At 36.5% G+C, this 21,398-nt stretch overlaps 1 protein-coding gene across 2 annotated transcripts in view; it reads left to right on the plus strand.

The window, feature by feature from the left end:
- The first annotated feature begins 4,803 nt into the window (after positions 1 to 4,803).
- The window catches only part of LOC131665751 (rho GTPase-activating protein 7), a 219,187-nt gene continuing 202,592 nt past the window's right edge, over positions 4,804 to 21,398 (plus strand). For both annotated transcript variants that reach the window (XM_058937845.1, XM_058937846.1), the window contains exon 1: positions 4,804 to 5,136. The gene's annotated coding sequence lies outside the window, so the exon portion shown is untranslated. The remainder of the gene's footprint in view (positions 5,137 to 21,398) is intronic.

Below are 21,398 nucleotides of genomic sequence, written 5' to 3' on the forward strand. Positions count from 1 at the left end.
CAATGTTGAGCGAAGTGTACAAATACAAAGTTTAAATGGATCGCGTCACTGTTTTGTAGTTGACTTTTGCGCACGTCAGAGGGACTCATTATCATGCATCAAACATTTTCAATGGCTTATACATACGCACCTTTTAAATATTTTACAATAGTGATATAATTGTGATGCAATAGCACTTACGATTTTATTCTCTAGGTACTCATGTGCTCTGTTGGAAATCGCACAATTACAACGATTCAACCGTTTCATATTTGTACCTTCTACCTTACTACGGTAAAAAAATATAGCTATCTCTTAAAGCCAATATACTTACAACTATATCCTGCATGAAAACTCTAAGCAACTCAAAAATACCCTCTCTCGAAGAAAATCTATCTTCTCCAAATATCCTGTCAATCGTCATCTCCTATGTAAACATACGTCTTCTCATGAGCACACGGGGTAATTTTAGACGCGTGCTCGTGTCGATTTCGGAAAGACCCTGAAGAAGCATTCCTCGTCCTAAGAAAGCATTCAATGCAAAATACTCTCTTACTCGATTTTTCTCAAGATCTTGACTCATCTGCGCGCAACTTGCAGTCGCTGTTCCGTGCTACATAAAAGATTCCTGCTCATTCTGAAGTACGACTATATAAGTATCTAGGGTAATTTACTCGGAGAGGACAGAAGCCGAAAGGAAAGAAGTTCGCCTAAAAAATGATTATCGCATTTGCGTTTAATTTTTAGCTGTACCAGCTACGTCGGCGCCAATTATTTTGGAATGTATGTACCGTGTGTCATTTGTCTTTCTGCACGAATGATTATTCATCATCTGATATATTCAAATGCATTTCTTGTTTTGATCTCAAAAACAACAAATGTATTATTAAATCGATGGAGAAACGTATTATTTTCAAATGAGTTGATAAATCAAACGAGCAAATCAAATGAATTAATTAAAATTTGCGCAGTAGTCGACAACAACACCACAACACGCCTTGGTCGTAAGCGTAAAAATCGCACGTCGGACTTTCCATCAATAATATATTCCAGAGCCACAGCGCTTATCTTCGATCCAGGAACACAGAATGTGGTGGTTGTCATTTGCATGTGGCTCGTGCGTGTCTAGATACAATGGCGCGCGGTTGGGCTTACCTATGCGACACAGTGCTAGAATTGGCGCCGGTGTGGTTGGCAATTAATGATTGGCGCTCGATGTTGTCCCGACACAAGACATTAGAAAACCTAATGAGAGATAGTACTGCTACGGTGTCGTGTCTTGTTTTTTCTCAAGTTTCAAGGCTTCTTTTAGGCTTGGATAAGCGTTTGATTTGATAGCGACGACTCGCTATATATATATGTGTGTGAGTCGCGTATAGGCTTAATCAATCTTGATGACGACATTACATCCAATGAATAGTGCCTTTGCCATTTCTCGGCTACGATACTCGCGCGGTAAGTCGAAATCGTCGAACCCGCAGTTTTAGAACGCTGACGTGTAAAAAAGAAAAACGAATGACGATGCGAATTGAATGACGCGAAAAGTGAACGTGCTACGCTATTCATTGAGAGAAAAGAGTGCAAGCTTTCACGGTCAGGCGTGCGAATGTCTCACAAGAGGGCGAATTTTTTTTTTTTTTCGAAAATTTCAAGAGCTACGCCAGACTTGACGGCATCGCCGCGAATGAAGCTCAGATATGCGGAAGCTGGAAATGCTTGCTTAGGCTAATCCTTATTTGCGTAGAATCTTGAAAGGTGACGTTTACGTGGCTCCATGTTACGTGTATATATTGACGGTTCTCGAGAAGCTCAAGAAAATCATTACCACTGAAATCCACTGATCTTACATAACAATGGCTATACTTTTCGAAATGTATACTATTTTGCGTTGGAACATTGTATTAATTGTAAAGATCGCATGCGATCTTTGCGCAAATATTCAAATGCCATTGGTTCATGCGCATAACGTTATTGTAAATTTTAATTCCATTGGAATAACTGTACAGGTGAAAATCCTTTCCTTACATTACTTCTAGATGTAACTCACCAAATTTCAACTACTCATAAGTTGAGCAAGCTGAATTACCATCTAAGAGATTTTTTAGCGATACAAAAACAACCCACTTCCCAGGCATAGTCTCGACTAAACTGAAACACCTCATTACCACCCGCACAGCCTAGTCTACTTCTCACGATCTTTCTCTTTTAGCTTGTCAAATCGAGCGATTTTCTCTCTTCCCAAAAGGCGAATCTTAGTCCTAGACACACCCCTTGATCGTCGTGAGTCTTGTGTAAAAAGACTCATCTCCTTCATTAGCATATTTCGAAAGCCAAATCAAGCCGGAGGAGTATATACTTGGCATCCTTCCGATATCGAAAGGCGCGTGCATTGGTTACATATGTTGGACTCTGTATGCTTACTTTATGGTCATGCGGAAGTCGACACGAGACTATCGGTCGCGCGCCTTCCAATCCTGCTACACCTATTCATTTCCGATTCGATTGCACGGTCGCGTGTTTTACTTTATTTTCAACATATTTAATAGACTTTTATTTCAATAATAATGTAATAGTTTTGTGATAAATCGTGCGAGAACGTGAAATATTTTGAGAAAAGAAAAAATAATTAAAATATGCTGACACGCAACAAGGTATTGTTAAAATGTTTCCCAAGATTTTTAACTAATTTTTATAAGATTCACTGAATAATTTTATCAACATTTTTCCAGGCAGTTTACACTTAAAGTTTTTTTTACGTTTCTTTAAATTTGCTTTTTCCATAGCCTTGATAATTTTTAGTTCGCCTGTTGTTTGCTCACTTTAAAATAATGTTTATAAGAAATCTCACTTTTTTAAGGAATATTTATCAATCAATGCTGCATGTATGCAAGGTAGACAAACGAATATATTTTAATGTCGGTTTCAGTAAGTCTTCTTTTTCTACATAAAACAGACTGCTGAAACTCTTATGAATCGTTAATACGATCAGTCACCAGTATATAAATGTTGTGCACGTGAGTGGAACAGCTGAAAGGCCGCTTTGCGAGAAGAGAATTGAGTAGCTAGGGAATAAGAAGAGAGTGAACAGCTGTTGCCATCGCCTCGGACATGGAGACGAAGGCAGAGAAGAGAAAAATATACGAAATGGTGTATGAAAAAAAGAAAGAAAGATGTTGGCAGATATTCAGAAGGAAAGAAAAGATACCGTTAGATAGGCAAACGCGCAAACAGAGCAGTAAACATTATCGTGAAATGAGTAGGCTGCTGGTTATTTTGTTTTCTTTCAGCGGACTTAAGGAGATGGGATTCATTATTATTATATTGAACGCGTAAGGATAAAAAATGTATAAATGTATAGTCTTTGGCAAATTATTGACATCGTTGTTGTTGTTACTACTGCAAGAATTACATTTACGTGAAACGCTGTTGATTCCTTATAATCATTAAATGTAGACTTACCTATCCTATCACTTTTGGAATGGTATTTTGCACGCTTTTTAACTGTATGTCCAATCGTGAAGTGAGTGTTTTACACGCATCATGATTGGACCTATATACTTTAGACTGGAATCCGAACCATCGGAATCTCAGGAACAAATATAAGAATTTGACATTTCTGAAAATTTTCATATGCCTAAGATTTGAATATTTTCATATTATTTACGAAAATAAAATTTTTTATATGAAGAAGTATTCTTATATTCTCTTTTTTATCTACAAATTAAACGTTTAAGGTTTGACCAAGTTTTTTAACCAAATGCATCGTAGTATCGTTATTATTTTTTAACTAATTTAATTCGATGTCAGATTGATATGTATGTATGACTTGTGAACTTCATTGGTAGAAGATACTGACTAACAGAGCTGTAAGCGGACGATTGCCACAATAATTGGTTCAAACAATTAAGAAACTCATACTATTCATGCCTAGATTGCTAGATTGGAAATTGTAAACGTAAAGAGTCCATTTCCAATAATTACTAAGAATAATTAAACATTATTCGGAATTATATGTTATTGGTATGAGACAGAACCATTCTTCTTGTAAAGAATTTTTCATTAATTTTTATTAAATCAAGAGCCAAAGAAAAGATTTGCGTGATTTCATCTCTAAAAGTTATACAAATTTAAAATTATATAATTTTTTATACTGATTTTTGCGTTTTGCATATATCGAATGTTGACATAACCTTATTTTATTGTCAGTTCTCTTCAATGCGAAAAAAAACAAGATACATAAAAGATAATATATATTGCGAGTGTCAATTAATTATTACATGTTACTGAATAATATAGTAACAAAACAGCTGAAGAATATGATACGAGTGAAACAACACAGAGTAAAAGTTTTTATAAATATGTTCGTATAAAAAGGCTTCATTATTTTATGGTAAATCGACCAATATCTTGACCGAAAAAATCAAGCTACTCCTTTTCTCCGAGTCTTGTTCAATAACAACATTACGTCCGTGCCAAACACATAAGAAAATATTTGTCGAAAGGGCAAAGAAACTGAAGAAAGAAGTTAGCCGCGTTATCATTGAGTTCTCAGCCGTGTTAAATTGGCGGCAACGGCAAGCTAAAGAGCCAGAGTAAGAGAGAGAGAGAGAGAGAGAGAGAGAGAGAGAGAGAGAGAGAGAGAGAGAGAGAGAGCAACTCACGCACGTATAATATATACACATACGCACACGAGGAGGCTAAAGCAGACACAGCTGCAGCAATGAACACAACCGCCTCGCGCACGGCCAGCTGGCTGACTGGTAGAGTGCGAGCGTTCGCCTCGCGTCAGTAGAGCCTCGGCCGCCGAGCATATCGGACGTGCGGGCGTACTGTTACACGCGAGTGTGTAATACTCGAGAAAGTACATCCGATTTGTTCACTTTACTCCATACGAAAAGTAGATAATGTACGAGTGTTGATTAATTCCTTTGTCGTCAACTGATTTCTGGTTAAAAAGGTCGAAAGTGAATGATGTCGCGAGAAGTGAAGTGTGATGTGATTCTCGTACTCTGAGAGACGAGAAGTGCAGTGTCTGTATCAAGTCGTTGTTTGCAGTGGTATATAAGAGAGCACGTGGTGCAGCCGCGGCGCGGCGGCGGCGGCAGCAGCGGCGGCTGAACGACGTGGAATCTTATCTCTTCGCAAGCGAGCTTCGAGGTAAGGATTTATCTGATTATTTAATTCTTGCGTTCTGCATGTGTGTTGCTCTCGTTACGTAATTTATTTGTTAGGTGTAGGATTTTTACTACTTTTTTCTAGAACTGATCATCGGTGCGATTTAAAGCTGCCTAAAATCTGAAAATAAAGTGATTCTTCATCACGAAACCATTCTGCGCTGTATCAATGATTGTGCAAGAAATTTTATGAAGCCGGCAGGCTAGAAAAGAGTTAGTGTCTAAAAATTCCCACCTGTAGATCGCAAACGAAACCATGACGCACGAACTAACCTATTTTTCTCTCCTTTCGATCTTTTAATTTTTCTAATCTAGACGAACAACTGTCATTCACTTGAAAAGCGCCTGATAAAGAAAAATATTTGCAACCGTCACAGTCCCGATCATTACAATATATTTATGGAAACAAAACACACGTACGCAAGCACCCAGGATTCATAATAGTATGTAACCTCCAAAAAATTGGAATATTCATGATAAACGTACAATGACATATTAATCTAAAGTGATAGTGTGATCTATGTGCTTTATGAGTCATCAAACAATAAGGCGCGCCATCTCACTCCCTCGCGCTCCATTGAAGCCTTTTATTGCCATTTATAAATGCGTTTCCGCGAGGAGCTTTCGCACTACTCTCTCGCATAAACATCTATAACACTTAAGTTCATTAACTCATTGTTTACGATCGTGCAGATTTGAAAAATCTCGTGTGACAACGAGATAACGATCTTTGACAGGTAGGTTATTTTTGTTCCAAATATGGCACCTTTTTTTGTTGCTTTTTCTTGCTATTGCGCTTGGCCGATTAAAACATCGCTAAACCCTATTGGCTAATTATATTTTATTTTTTCAAATATTCTTCAAAATATATTATGAGTAAATAGATAACTTGAAATTATATGGTTTACTGCGCAATTATTCAAAGTGTGTACTTTATCGCTTTCAAATATGCAATACCACACTACAAGCTGTCACATCGAGTTCGTTTGATTTTTTGATTATTATCTGCGCCTTACGACTCTTTTTACGTATTCGCTGGAATCAGTTTTGGCTTTTACCGCTCTGTGATTTCAATAATCTTTACGATAATTTTTTTGCGTGATTCTATTAGAATAGATTTTTTCTTCATCCGTTACGAAATCGAATTATCACATTCTGTTTAATAGTTATCAGTAGATAGAGTGAGCCCAGCCGATTCATTTTTTGGAAGCAAATTATCTGACCTTGTAGTTGACGTTAATGGGGAAATACTTTTACGAGCATGCTAAACTGTAATGTGAGAAGCTGTTACTTTAAGATAACAATATTTTATGAATTATCACTACTGAATAACATTCATATTTACATAGCTTTATGAAGTGGATGTTGCGAAAAGATATATTTTTAATTATTGTTGAATCGTACAATGAAATTTCATGCTGTCATGAGTGCGCTATCTTCCGATTCCTATTGACGCAATAAGCACCACATCATGGATAAACAATGTTATTTCATTCGTAGCATTAGATAACAGTTTTTTTCAATAATTTAACTTATCAAAAACAAACAACTAGATAATTCACTCCGCTGATGAAATTTATTAATGAAAGCACTGCTTGTAAGCACATAAGCGCGTCTAAATAAATGCGAGCGCGTGGCCGTATTCCGCTTTTTCTTATCAGTTTACTCCCATTTTGACTATTCAGTGTGTATATCAGCAGTTGACCAGTTGGTCGGCTGTGATAGTACAGGGAAATAAAATTCCGATTCGCGCTGATACACGAAAAGTGAGACGAGAGGGAATATCCCGTCGATAATATCTTGAGACATTCCTAATACCCTTATTTTTCATTCCTGAATATTATTCGATATCTTAGCATGTTCAACGATCGATTCAGCCGCTTTTTATATTTAGACGTTTAAATTGTTGGTGCGTACGAGGCAAATCTTTTATATTTTGCGTACAGCTAAATGTTTTGGAAGATAGATTGGCTTTATCGCTCGGTTGAATAGGTTCGAAAGTATGCAAAAAGAAATACATGGTTACTTTTTTCTTGACGGATCGGAAACACTGTCGAAAGTTCTTTCAATTTTTGATTGGATTTGAAAAAAATTTAAACGAGAATAATCGACTTCAAGGCTTCAACTAGCCAAGCACAACAGTGAGAACTAACTCTACTTTTTGAGCTAAATCACAGGTGATTTTAATGTCATTAATTCATGATTACGAACATGAGAGTCGGCCTGTATAAACTACTGTAATTTTCTTTTCCACATGAGTTTTACGTAGAAAATTTCGCTCTGTTCCTAATTGTTACAATGTCATTTGCGTACTATCGTTGTAATTACTTTTAATCAGTCAAAGTTAGTTCGTAGAATTTATCTTCAATCGAATGCTTATACGATCTTCATCTACAGCAGATGTTCGGAATTATTTGCTTTTAAAGCGTGATTAAGGCGATTACATTACAATCATTTTTATTCTATTTATGAAACTACTTTCTTGTCTGTTGGTAAATATTTCATTCAAATGAAAATCTCCACAATGAACGTTTGAAGCGTGCCAAAAAAAACGATTCCTGAACAAAAAATAACAATAAAATAAATATGCACGTCCAACGCAACCATGAAAAATGCTTTTCATATAAATCAGGAATCCAGAAAAACTTTGAAGAGAAAAATGTTAACACCCGTACTCCGAAAGTGCACACTTGGTTCAACGTCTGTGCGACCAGATGTTTTATGACTTGATTAGTGTGGCCGAACGCTTCTGTGAAAAAGAGCGAAAGGACTCGGCGTCGGGTCTCGGCGAGCACGGGCAATAAAAGTTTTGCCGGATCGGTATTGGCTCTCTCGAGCAGAGCGTTTCGGCAGAATTTCTTATTTTCTCGTACATATAGACGCTATAACTGATCATTTGCTCGAGTTAATCCATTACGTTTATTGAATTAAATGGACGGTTATATGCGCTGGAGTATCGTCATTTTTCAAGTGATATTTTATTGTCGCCACTCGCTTCTAGTCAAAGTTTTTCTTATGTATTATGTGAGTTTTTATTATCCGAATGAGACGGAAAGGAAAATATGTTATAAACCTTGAAGGCTTCAGGAAACTTTCGGTCCATAAAACTTCATTATGAGCGTGACTCTTTCAAGGTGTTACATGTCATTATTTATCGTTTTTTCAAGTGTATATCCAAAAAATATTCATGAAATTTTTTAAATTCAACGTTTCTTCACATAATTATCTTGAGCAATCGTTTTATTTTTGGTTTTCGGCCTCGAAGAGCTTCCCAATACATTAAATCAATTCTGCAAGCAATTTTTCTAACTCTGAATTAGAAACTTGAATTTGACATATCTGTGCTGTTAAACAAGTCTGTCAGCAAATAAAAAGGAAATTAGAAAACTAATGGCAAACTAGAATCACGTAAATCACATAGTAACGCTCTAAAAAAATTATCTCGGGTAACTGACATGTAAAACACCCTTTCACCAAACGCGATTGACATTTGATTGATCCGTGACGAAGATGATCTCGGCAAAGATATAAAATATTTTTTGCCCGTGTATTCGGTTCGTTTTCTAAAGCATCTCCGCGAGAGATAACACACTAGGGAAATCGACAGACTTTCCTTACGAGTTTGCAATAGATGGACTTAGGCTTCCGTTTTCTCTATATGCCGCGAGCCGGTCTGTGACCGACATCTCTCTCTCTCTCTCTGTCTCTCTCTCTCTCTGTCTCTCTCTCTCTCTCTGTCTCTCTCTCTCTCTCTCTCTCTCTCTCTCTCTCTCTCTCTCTCTCTCTCTCTGTGGTTTATCGCGTATGTATAACTCGCGGTTAATTAATTTGCGTGAGTCCGCGAGGGAAAACTTGTCGATGAGTTGTCAATTTCGCAACTTTTTTGTTGTTGCTGTGGTGGTATAGTGGCTTAGATGAGCTTTCTTTGACCTTTCGGTCAAATCTATCGCGTAAAAAGGAGGAAACAAAAGCGCTAGAGAAATTCCGTGTCGTGTGGTTATTTCTGGAATAATGTACGGCGTAAAAACGGCATAAAATACATTCATTTATTTATTATTATTGTTTTTGTGCTAGTGCTTCAACTGAAAAAAAATATATATAGGGATCTTTCGTTCTAACGTCAGTAGTTCAGCAAGCTCTCATTACAAGCAACTCATCAACAAAGAAAATGAAATTGCGGTTGTGAAGGCGAATATGTGCGGATGTCAGGCATCTGATAGAACGAGAGAGAGAGAAAGAGAGAGAGGGGGGGGGGGGAGGAAAAAAGGTACGTTAGCAAAGGCTTTTGCTCGGCTTAACGTTTTAGAGCTGGCCTCGTCCCATCTGGAGGCTCACACGGCGGAAAGCAATTACGAGCACACGCGGGCAGTTTCGGCGACGGAAAACCTCCACGTCGATTCGCTTCGGCGACTATGTATAACACATGTGACAAACACGTGTACCGACCTATGTGCGCACTTTCCTAACTCCTTTTCTTTTCTTCGAATAATCCATCAATCATCGTCATCGCGTGCGTGATGTGCTTTGTTAATGTTGGCACATTTTGCTCGTTACCACGCCAAATAACTCAACGTGGTTGTCATGTGCGCACTCCAGCACGCAGTTTTTATTATTGTTCATGAACCATATACTATCGGTGAAAGACGCGACAAGAAAGAAAAAAATAAGCATTTCGATTGGAATGCCACGCTGTTTAATTTCGTCGCGTGGCTGTAAATATTGTTTATAGGCCGATCTAACTCTTTTTAGAGGACGCGTGCTGTACGTGTCTTTCTCGAGTGGAATGATTTTTCATGACGCGCCAGTTATTATTTATATGTGACGTACATCCTCGTTGTTTTTTATACTCTCTCACGTGTCGCATTGTTCGCGAAAATGATATACCGCACTGCTTGGTGGCTTATGGCTTTTGTAAAATAAAATATTGTTCTTGAAAAATACGTTGTCGTGATGTGTTGAACGGATGTATACAAGTTGATCCTGCATATGTATTAATTTTACATTGGTTTTCATATTTTGACATTATAAAATGTTATAGGAAATAAAAAGCTTCTTTTCCGGATCATAGTTATACACATGCAGATCTCTGTTAATTAATGAGTTATTCAATTACAAACTCAATGAAGGATAGCTCGTTGACGCCTAAAAAGGAAACCATACTTTAATGAAGACTACCACAACAGTCCAAACGGGACCTAGAAACAATTGGAAATATAAAAAGGCGTCTAGCTTTAACTAGAGAATGTAAGAAATGAAGAATCCGACCTCTTCATCTTCCGCATTGGCGTGCCCCATAAAGTCAACTAAAAAATTTAGGACTTCCTCGCGTATCTATGCTGGTATACCAACTTTGTGTAGTTTACTCGGCATCTCGTGAACGAAGCAATAAGTTTCTTTCCTTGCCGCTGGCAACAGAATTCTTTGATGGCCTTTGCGCTCCCTGCACTTTTTGCATGTACATTGAGAATTTCTTTCCTTTTTCTTTGGCATCAATCACGTGACTTGTATATTAATAATACTTTATCATATCAAATCTTGCGAAAGATAAGAAAAATTATTAATAAAATGCAGGGTTACGAGAATTTACGGTGTTCAAAGGTCAAGTTGATAATGTAGAAGTTGAAAGTTATTTTTCAATCCGTCTGCCTGGAACTTAGAGAATGTTATAAATATTGAAAAATACACGATAAGCACATAGCACGCATTCACGAGTTATCTAACCGATGCATTAGCTAACTCTACAAATTACTTGCTATTCTCGTTGGAAAAATGCCTGAAGTAGCTTTTATTCAAAAACATTCGAGTATTGTTCTTGTTAGAGATATAGAATTAAAAAAAATTTTAATAAATCTTGTAAGTTGCATATAGATGAGTACTTCCAGCAAAGCTGCTTGACAAAGATGCAACGCACTTTGTTATCCGTGTGCAAAGTACGTCTTTCTAGCCCGCTTGGCGAAAAACGAGCGTTGAAAATCGTACTTTCCACACGTCGTATCGAAAAATACGGTACGACACATGTTCGGGAAAAAGTTTCCTCGCTTCGCTCGGGTGTAAACGCCACACGAGACAAGAATCTACTTTGCCGCACTTGTATCGTAATGTACTTTTTCGACACGGAGTATCGAAAAGTCTACAATCGAATATTCCTTGGCCATGTAATTGCTCAACATATTTGAAATGTTAAACATATCTACAAATGAATATCAATCATTTGAAATCTATGAATTACAAAATGTTCGCTTCATTTCGTCATTTTCTATGATAATCGCAATATCCACCTCCGCCTCTCTTTCTCTCTTACTATTTTGCTTTGACGCATATCATCCTCAGGAACGCGGCTGCTGCGTCTGATTTACGAGGCAACGTAAAATCATCATGCAAAATTGTGTGTGTGAGAGAGGAAGGGAGAGAGAGAGAGAGGCGAGGCAGTAGTAGCTTCTAGGCAGTGGCTTCCTATTTCTCTTCCTCTCTGTCTCTGTCTCTGTCTGTCTGTCTGTCTGTCTGTCTGTGTCTGTCTGTCTGTCTCTCTCTCTCTCTCTCTCTCTCTCTCTCTCTCTCTCTCTCTCTATCTCTATCTCTCTCTTTTCTCTCCTTCATACTGTTCAGATACAAGCGCGAACGAAAGGAAAAGAAAGAAACGTTCACTGTACCCTGACGCAACTGTAAGATGTATGTGTGTGAAGGCTGTCTTGCGGTTGAATAGTTTTGTCACGTGGGGAAAGAAATTCGTCTCGGGATGAGGCTCGTCCTTTATGTATGTAAAGCATCTCAAATGCTTTCCGTTATTGACGTAACGATGAGGCTGAATAAAACATATTTCTATCAATGATTGATGTTTCTGTACTTATTTGCATATTGAATGCGCAATGGTTATTCACAGAAGATAATTAATCGTACTATGTTATTGTTTGAGAAGTAATGAGCATAAATACTAAGAGGCTGCCAATTGTCGCGTAATTAGTTGTAGCAGATGGCGTACAATAAATACATTGCATTACGAAAGTAACAAGTAACATCTCTTACCGTTTTATTTGAAAATTCAAACATTTTAAAAGCTAGTTCAACAAACAATATAGATGTAAATCGCTTATTCTAAGACCGAAATATGACGTGTTGTTGTTGTTTTTGAAAGAGAACTTTGAAAGACGCTTAGATGATTTTCTCATTTAAATTTGCATAACAGCTCAAATGTTAAACTTTTCAAACTATTTTTTCAGCTAATTTGGTCCTCTCTAATGTTACGACGAAATACAAGAAAATAATCGTTCGCTGATAATTTATCAGAAGTAGCTATAGTGTGGTTGAATAGTTTTGCGTAATTATGAATAAACGTCATCGACATGGAAAAAAGAGTCGGTGGTGTGACGCAGTGAAATTCGAAATTGGTATATCACGAATAGAAGCTTGTAAATCTATCTGCTGATTGTTTCGCAGCAAAGGAACAAAAGCTTTTGAAATCGACAACGACTTATTAGACGTAGGACGATCGAGAAAAGCCCACGTGCACGTATGTCTGTTGCGTAATACCTTTTCCGCATATCGCGCCTGAGTGCCTATTAGTGCCAAGTGTCGTTTTTTCCCGCGAGTAATTAAAATAACGAGTCAAGTAAACGCACTTTGACTCTGCCTGTGGTACAATCTCGTCTTTTGAAAGATCACTAATCGATTGTTAATGATACACCACTAGCAAGGCTGTAATTGTCATTTCAATCTGATTTGGAACACGCAAACAGCTATAAATATCCATATTTAATAATATTTTTTACTTTTTTCTAGTGCTAGTTACGTAGCAAAACTGGAATACCTGCGACCTATTTAACTTAACGAGTTAATCTAAAACAAAAGACATCTATTAAATATTTAAAAAAAAAAAAGAAACTCGTTCTATTTTCTCTTCTAAAACGTACCTAACCGGATGCTGAGGAATGTTTAAAAAATAAATTGAAATGATGTTAATTATTGTAGGATTCCAAAAATACTCTGAAATATGCCTTCACTGAAGCGTCAAAACAAAAAATACCAGTATTTCATTAGATACGCCTGTGTATTGCTGGCGGATAACGAGCATGCCATCCTAATCAACCAAGTAAAGTATTCACCGGCAAATTGCCAACATGCAAATATTCCTGGACAATTAAAACAAATTATTTCTCGCCAACAGTTGGCAAAAGAAGAAGACTCATTGATTGCAATCGTTTCGTTTTCACACTCTTATATGTATACCGTCTGTCCTCCTCCCTCCTCGAGAGAAAGAGAGACAATCGGCAGCATTAATCTCCTTGGAGAGCATTTGCAGCTAACGCACAAGGCAATACATCACCACCGCTCGCTCGCGCAATAATAATTGTACTTTGCATTACAAATCGACACGCGGTTGAATTGTTTATGTCGGCGAGAGGCTGTTGCCGCTGTTACTGTCACTGTGACGCCGATTATCTGTCTTCTCGTGAGAGAAAAAGACCTTTTCTCGCAACATTTTCCACGCTGTTTTATGTATTTTCCGCGCAGTCGGCGATGTATCTTCTTCGTCTCGGTCTACTTTTATCGCGATAGTGTGCGGGGTTAATGTTACTCGATTCATCTTGCGGAAAGCGTCTTTGATTTACTCAATAAACGCTATTCGTTAACCATCAAATTTTTCATCGCCGTAAGAGACGTAATTACGTCAAGTGCTGCTCTATTTAAGACACTTGTTTTCAACTGCTACATCTTGACCGACGATGCAGCCGAGGCTGCGTTACTCAAATTTCGACGAGTGCCTTCGATAACTGTAGTTCTCATTCGATTGCACGAATAAAACACACGCTCTTTGCAAATCTGTATCACATGGCACGCGTACTTTGTACGAATGAGTTTCGTCTTGGTCGAGTTGAAAAAATAGCTTTGAAAATCAATCATCGACGCAACGCCGTCACTCACGTTTTTCTATCCCTCCGAGGGAGCCAAATTAATCGAGGTGGCAATCAGTTTGTCGCTTTCGCACGCACAATAGCAACAACAAGCCAGCAGCGACGATGGAAGATGGTTAACGGGTATATGTCGTAATAGTTGGCCGGGGCTACCTCTATATAACGCATTCGCCTCGCGCTCGCGTGAACGTTGCGAAAACTCACTCGCGCACTACTATTTCTTCGCGCAGGGCTGTTCGCCTTGATCGACGTGTATTATACGTACAGTGACGCCGCGGCTGTCGGTTAGACTGATGAAGAAATCGTGGAATCCTTTTTTCTGTGCAATTGAAAGATGGATACCTTATTGCAGCTACAAGAATCAGATCAAGTTTTTTTATTCATCATACTTTCGTGAGGATGTAAGAAGCTGAACGTTCTTATTATTCAAATTCATCTTGTAGATAAGCTTCTTCAATCATCACGTTTGAAAAGCATCAAACTTGATTCATCTCACGCTGTTACCCAACAGTCGTATGCACATAAATTTCAATTAGTCAGTGTTTGTCCCCAAAACCCATATCAATAAACGAACGAGGACGTACATCAATTGTTAATTTCAAATAACCGAGTTGGGTCAAATAAACAAGAATACAGATGCACGATGCACCATCGCAGAAGGAACTTCTTAATGGAATTCTCCGATTGTACAACAAGAGGCAGCGGCGCTCGTCATCTATTCTTGGGTCTCGCGCGAGCGGCTCTCGCGTACACCGATAATACGTCGATCATCAGTATAAATTTACATTAATTCTTTGGTCTCTTAACCAAGCTTCTATCTCTCCCTCTTTCTCTCTCTTATAAAAAAGACGTCCATTGTTCAAGCTGCTTCGGCACGCTAAACATTTCTATTCAAGCCCTTTGCGGAAATAAAAAGAAACATAAGAAGAGGAGGAGGATAGGCACACACGGTCATTCGCGAATTCCCCAGTGTAAATTCATGCTGCCACGCACAGCAGATTCTCTTCTTCCTTTGTCGCACTCTTTGTCAGCTCTCGTCTCCCCCCCCCCTCTCTCCATCCCGCGAGGTCGCTATATGTACCTCCCGTGTGTATAACCTGTACGTACAAATATACACACTTTAGCTGAGATGTTCTTATCTGCTAGTGAACGTTTGAGTGTGCGGCTGTATGTCCTGTGAAGTGAATTAACTTAGCCACTAATCCCCTGTATTGTGGCGAAATGATGTGTTCGCTAGATTTGTAACACCGGAAGCCGAGTTGCAGGCAGAAAGAACATGTATAAAATTAACGTAATGCCCTACATAACGTGCGCATATTCATCCATTTCTTCTTAATACTAGAACCAATTAAACACGCTGCGCGCACCCATATTTGGTCTTTTTTCGAAAATATACGTTAATAGTAATACGATTTGAATATATTACCGTAAAATAGCTTTCTCAAGTACGTATGAAATGTATAACATTTTGCATTTTTTAAATCGTTTTAGTATTCTAAATATTACCATCAATTGAATTTATTCTTGAAAAATTTCTTTGTTAACAATGTTTTTAACTTTTCTCGCCTGTCTATCTAAATATATTTTGATTGAATTTCAAGCTCTAACTCTGGACATAGCTACGTAAAGTTGTCCGTGGTTAAATACATCTCTTATTCTAAGACCAATAGCACTTATTTCAAAAGTCTGTTCTTGAGTTTTATTGAAAGACTAGTTTAATTGAAAATTAAACGATTTAAAAAAGGCAATCTTGTTAGTTTTATCATCCGTTAAAATTTTACACTTAATCAAGTGCTTTAATAAATCTATTACTTGCAACCTCGTTCCGTTGCACAAACCTTCGTTGATGCTGTTATTACTAATGAACACTAGAATGTAATTTTTTCGCAAGTGTAATTCATGAGCGGGTAAGCTTCAAGGATTCAAATTATACAAATATTCTAGTAAAATAAGATCATCTAATTCACCATTATTGTTAACTAGAGTATTGATTACAGTATATGTGTGTGTGTGTGTGCGGGTTCTGAATTTTAATAAATGTTGATAAACTCCATAAGTATAACCACTTTTTAATGGTAAATAAAATAAATAGCGCCACAAATCTTAAAATCGAATTAGAAAAAGTTATTAATATGAAATTAAGAAATATTAAATATTAAATGAGAAGGTTTATGTAAGTAATCAGAAGTTGCGTGCAAGACAGCTGAAATAAAAACTACTATAATATAGTGTGTACTTTTGTTTTTGGTAGACATAATCTCACGCTTATAATTTTTTTAATCCCAAACCCATTTTAGCTGATTTAGCATGATGTTTCTGATTTTGAGTGCTATTCTCTCAACTAAAAGTTTACGTAGGATACGTACAGCTCTCCTTAATTCTTGTTCTGACATAGGTGCTTCTTCTTAAAGTGCAGAAATCTGCTCCATATTCATACAGTTATTAGTGTAGGTAATTCTAAATAAAGTGACCATTAGTAATACTGTTTCAAAAGAGATTTATAAAATCATTAAAAAATAAAAGCTTATATATATACCAACAGATTTTATTTCTCCAGTTATTCCACTTTAACTCATTTAGCTATATTAGAATCTTGGAAATAGACTACTTGGATATTTATTTTATAACACTTATCTGTGATTGCACCACTTCCCCAACTAGCTGTTCCTTTAGCATTGGTGATATAAACAATCTCAGTTTTTAAGCAGCCTTGAATCACTCAAAAAAAATCAAAATAAATGATGGTGTGGCCTATCACCGAAATTTTTTATGAAAAAAGAAGAGTATATAAATATATCATCATTAATTGATATATTTTAATCATACTTAAAGACCCAATAAATCCAAGCATTTCCAAGAAATCTAGGCGTGTTAGGGCTTGAGGAACAACATTAACATTTTTTAACCGTAAATTTTAGTCACAGTTCATAGGGTATAAAGCCATCGACTATTTAAAAGCTGAATGATCTGATTTTGAAGCTGTTCGTTCAATGTGAAGAATCTAAAACAAAAATATACCAGTTACATTTCTCATTCTTATGCATAATATGATGTCTGATCTTACCCTATTCTTTTCATTTCTGGTACATATCTATTAATTAGTTTTTGGCCCCAAATGAGTAAAGTTATTTTCATGCTCCCATTGCTTGGAATAACTTTGAATATTTTATACTTATTTTTTCCCTGGCCCATTTTAGTAGAAGTATTCAAAGCTTCTATATATCCAATCACCTCGCTATAAACGTATTTACAATTATATTATAATCATTTTTATATAAAATTACAATAATTGCAATTTGTATAAAAAATGATTATAAAAACAAAAATTCAATCCAGGGTCTTTATTTAAAAGTAATGCTACGTGCAACGTTAATTAAAAGTTATGGGCAGAATAAAAAAAATGAAGATTTAAAATGTTCTTTTTAAAATAATCATGCCTAACAACAAAACCAATATAAGAAACAAAAATATTAAAACACAATGTTGTTAAAGATATTTACGTTGCAATTTAGTTCACGAAACATGTATTGATTGAGAATCGAGACCGAGTGACGCAAATCGAAACTGAGAACCTTGATCGAGTATACCGCATGAAGTTGAAAAAACGTCACACATACATACACAGTGTGCCTCAAGCATGTTTAACGGCGATTAAAATGTCGACAAAAACGGTCTCGCGTGTTCCATTTAACATGTTTTTAAGAGTCAAACCCCCTTAAAATGAAAATCCGATCTACTTCCCTTCTCTTTAAATTAGGAAAATAAGATTACCAAAAAATTATTTCTATCCGAGGATAAACAGTCGATTATAATAATTGGTATTGAATATATTTTAGTAGTGCAATCATAAATATGTGTACCACTCTTAGCTTTTACCCTAGAACTAACCGCGGGGACCTGGTGTTACTTATAATTTCTTATCTTCTGTGATTTGTAAGTCAATAACGTACAGTAAAAAGCGAAAAAATATTTGATTTTTGTATATATTTATTTAATTTGGAAAATTGTAGTTTTTTCTATTGCATCTTTTACATTGAATATGCAGCTACATGTTTCTACGTATCATGGAAATTATATTTATTAACATGCATGAGTAAATTCAACCTAGAATAATACGTGTGCACAATATATTTCTAGAACACGTCTCAGACCAAGGATAGCTTACTTGAAAGTGAATGATATTAGTACAGTATACAACATATGTTTACGTTTCTTGTGCTTACAATGTACTACTTACTGTAGTGTGCACCTGTCTCAGGAAACTGTTATTTATCTGAGTTTAGATTTATTTTTGTAGTATAATGTCTATAAACAGGTGCGATCATGCACAAAATCGAAAGAAGGTATGTGCCTCTTGTGTTTGAATTAAATTGTGTAAACGATATATCTCTTCGTTTTGTTTCGGATCTTAAACTTCTACTAACCATAAATGGATAACAAACTGCTACAGCTAGCCATTCTTGTCCTTATTGCTTTGCATCGCTATCTGATTTTAGACGTAAATCAGACATACAAAATGACAACAGCACTTATTGTTTAAAAACGTACAAAGTTTTAAATAATGATTATCAAAAATTTATCTAGAAGAAAAACAAAAAAAAACAAAAGCAAAAGAACGTAACAGTACAGTTAAGTTAATGCTTCGCTTTATAAGAAAGCTGATGATATTTGCGTTATTGAAAAGTGTATAATTCCTGAATTACAAATTTTACAGAAGTTTGTAAACGATTTGTTTATTAATAGATCGAATAGGATTAGAGAAAGTTGGCTGAAAAAGTTGAATCTTATCGCAAAAAAAGACCATGAACATACTTTCGAAGGAAACGCTTGCAGAATGTTGCTTAAGGAGGCAGATAAAATTTTAGATCTAACGATTTACGAAAATATTGGCCAATTCGCGTTAGTACCATATGTAAATGCTTTCAAAGCCATGAATAAAGTTATTGAAAATTATTTCTCTACTAAGTCAGTAAATCTTGTTGCGTTAAAAACTCAACTTAGTTATTCAAAAAATGTGGTGCTAATTACTGATGTTAGTAAAATTTTGAACCTTCATATTCTACCAAATCATCTCGAAGAAGGCTTGTATTGTGATATTTGTTAAGTAAATAATAAGATAAATATAATTGGTGGGTTCACAAAAAAGATCTTTGTTTAGCAGTCATATGACGTTTATTTCAACAAACATATTTGGTTAATTAATACATTTGTCATACAGAATACGCTCTAAGAAAAAAAAAACTAAGTCTAATGATCGTAAATCTATATATCAAAGTCTCAATTTTCACGAAATCGCATATGATTCGAACTCAAGTTATAAGGCCTCGTGCGATCGGAGAACATTAGTTTTTTTTCTTATTCTCCTAATCTAGAAAATGCTCAGAGCTACTCGCACGCGATAAGTGATACTTAGCTTTATGTCAGGCTTTGGCGACGTGTTGGCTCGTCGTCTGGGTTTTCTTCGGTGGTACTCCTTTCTGTGACAGTACTGAGAGAAGTTTCAGCTTCCAGGCAAATCCGCAGGTATCTCGGCTTGATAGTTGGCTTCAAGGCCAGCTTGAGTGCGAGGAATTCCACGAGGTTGGAGAATGGAGACGAGCGAGTCGAAGCAAAATGTCGAAGGCTCGGCAGACCCCAGGCGAGTGCACTTCGATTGTCTCGTCGCTAGATCGTTGTGACAATTCCCTGATTCGGCGCAATAACCACTTAGATGCTACAGAGCTCGATACTCATACAGAGACCGAAAATTTCACTTAAAAAAATTGTTATTATGATTTTGAAATTATTATTTTGTGTTATATTATTTTATTGACTTATAAATTACAAAAAATAACGAACCATAGCTGCTGCCATGGCCCGTCATTGGTTCTGAAATAAAAGCTTAGAATGGTATACATTTTTACGATTGCACTACTAAAATATATTCAATACCAATTATTATAATCGATTTTTTATCCTCGGATGAAAATAATTTTTTAGTAATCTTATTTTCCTAATTTAAAAAGAAGGGGAGCAGATAGGATTTTAATTTTAACGGAGTTGGACTCTTAAAAACATGTCAAATGGAAGACACGAAATCGTTTTTATCGACATTTTAGTCACCGACGAATGTGCTTGAGGCGTACCGTACATATTCATGTCATTATACTACGTCACCAATTCTCAGCCAATCAAAATGCTGGATGTAGGTAACGATATCCAGTTTATTAGTTTTTTAAGAAATGATACTTTTTTTAAATTTGTGATAATCTATAGAGAGTCGAGTTTAGTGATATTACGAGTACGTATTGAAAAACCTAACCCTGACGTATCTTCAAATAATTAACAAAATATAGTTTTGCGTACGTCCGAGCAGATCACAATTCGATTAGTATGCATTTTGAATAATGTAATTATGCCATTTAACATTAAGCTATTGTTTATGTAGACGCAGTTTTGTGCAAGTTGAAATGCATTAAGGAAAAGTCTCTAAAAAATCCATTGGCCTGCTTTGTGCGACTTCCACCGCGTGATCCGAACAATTCTGACTGTTTACCTTTTCGTCGAGCTATGTTTACGTTGCCATTACCTTGGCAAGCCACCACCAGCACCCGCACAGCAGCATTTCAAAAATGAGAAGCTAGTCAGTTCTGTGATGAATCAGTCACGGGGCAATAACTCGCATGAGAAGATATTGACGCAGATGTGCGCTGCTGCTATTGCTACCTTATAGAACAAGAAATAGAGTTCGACCTACTAAAATCTAAACCAACCGGCCGATATTTTTTTTCATTTTTTGTAGCAGTTATTACTTACAACAATCACAGCTGTACACGTGTCTCTCATTAGAAGCTTTTACCAGTTATCATTCGTGTGGGCAGTATGCCATTGCCGGTGTAACTTTGGGGCACTTGCTTATATGAAATGTATTTTTGTAGCAGGTGCTGATGTGAGCCGACCACTATTTTTACTAACAGATGCTTGTGAGATATTTTTTAGAAACAGCGCGTGACCGTTGTTTGGTTGGCAAATCACGTAACTTTCTCTTTGAATTCTTGATCAGCTGTAACAATTAGCGAGTGTCATCAAACACTGTCATTTTTCATAGCTGCATTCAGTCTTCCGCACACGTTATCAAAATATCTCTCCGCAGATATTTAGACGGTATTTTGGCGAACAACCACATTATACTTCATAAATCATTATTATTGAATTACTGAAATGTGTATCAAACAACTACTGCAACCATTCAAGATCAGTACTTACCATACATTTTCCACAATGAAAAACCAACTTTATAGAGAGCTATTTTTTATATGAAACTTGTGCATAACACACGTGTCGCAGCACGCTTGAC

The sequence above is a fragment of the Phymastichus coffea genome, unplaced genomic scaffold (genome assembly GCF_024137745.1).
Source record: "Phymastichus coffea isolate CEN01 unplaced genomic scaffold, Cenicafe_Pcof_1.1 PCOF00054, whole genome shotgun sequence".
Classification (NCBI taxonomy): Eukaryota; Metazoa; Arthropoda; class Insecta; order Hymenoptera; family Eulophidae; genus Phymastichus; species Phymastichus coffea.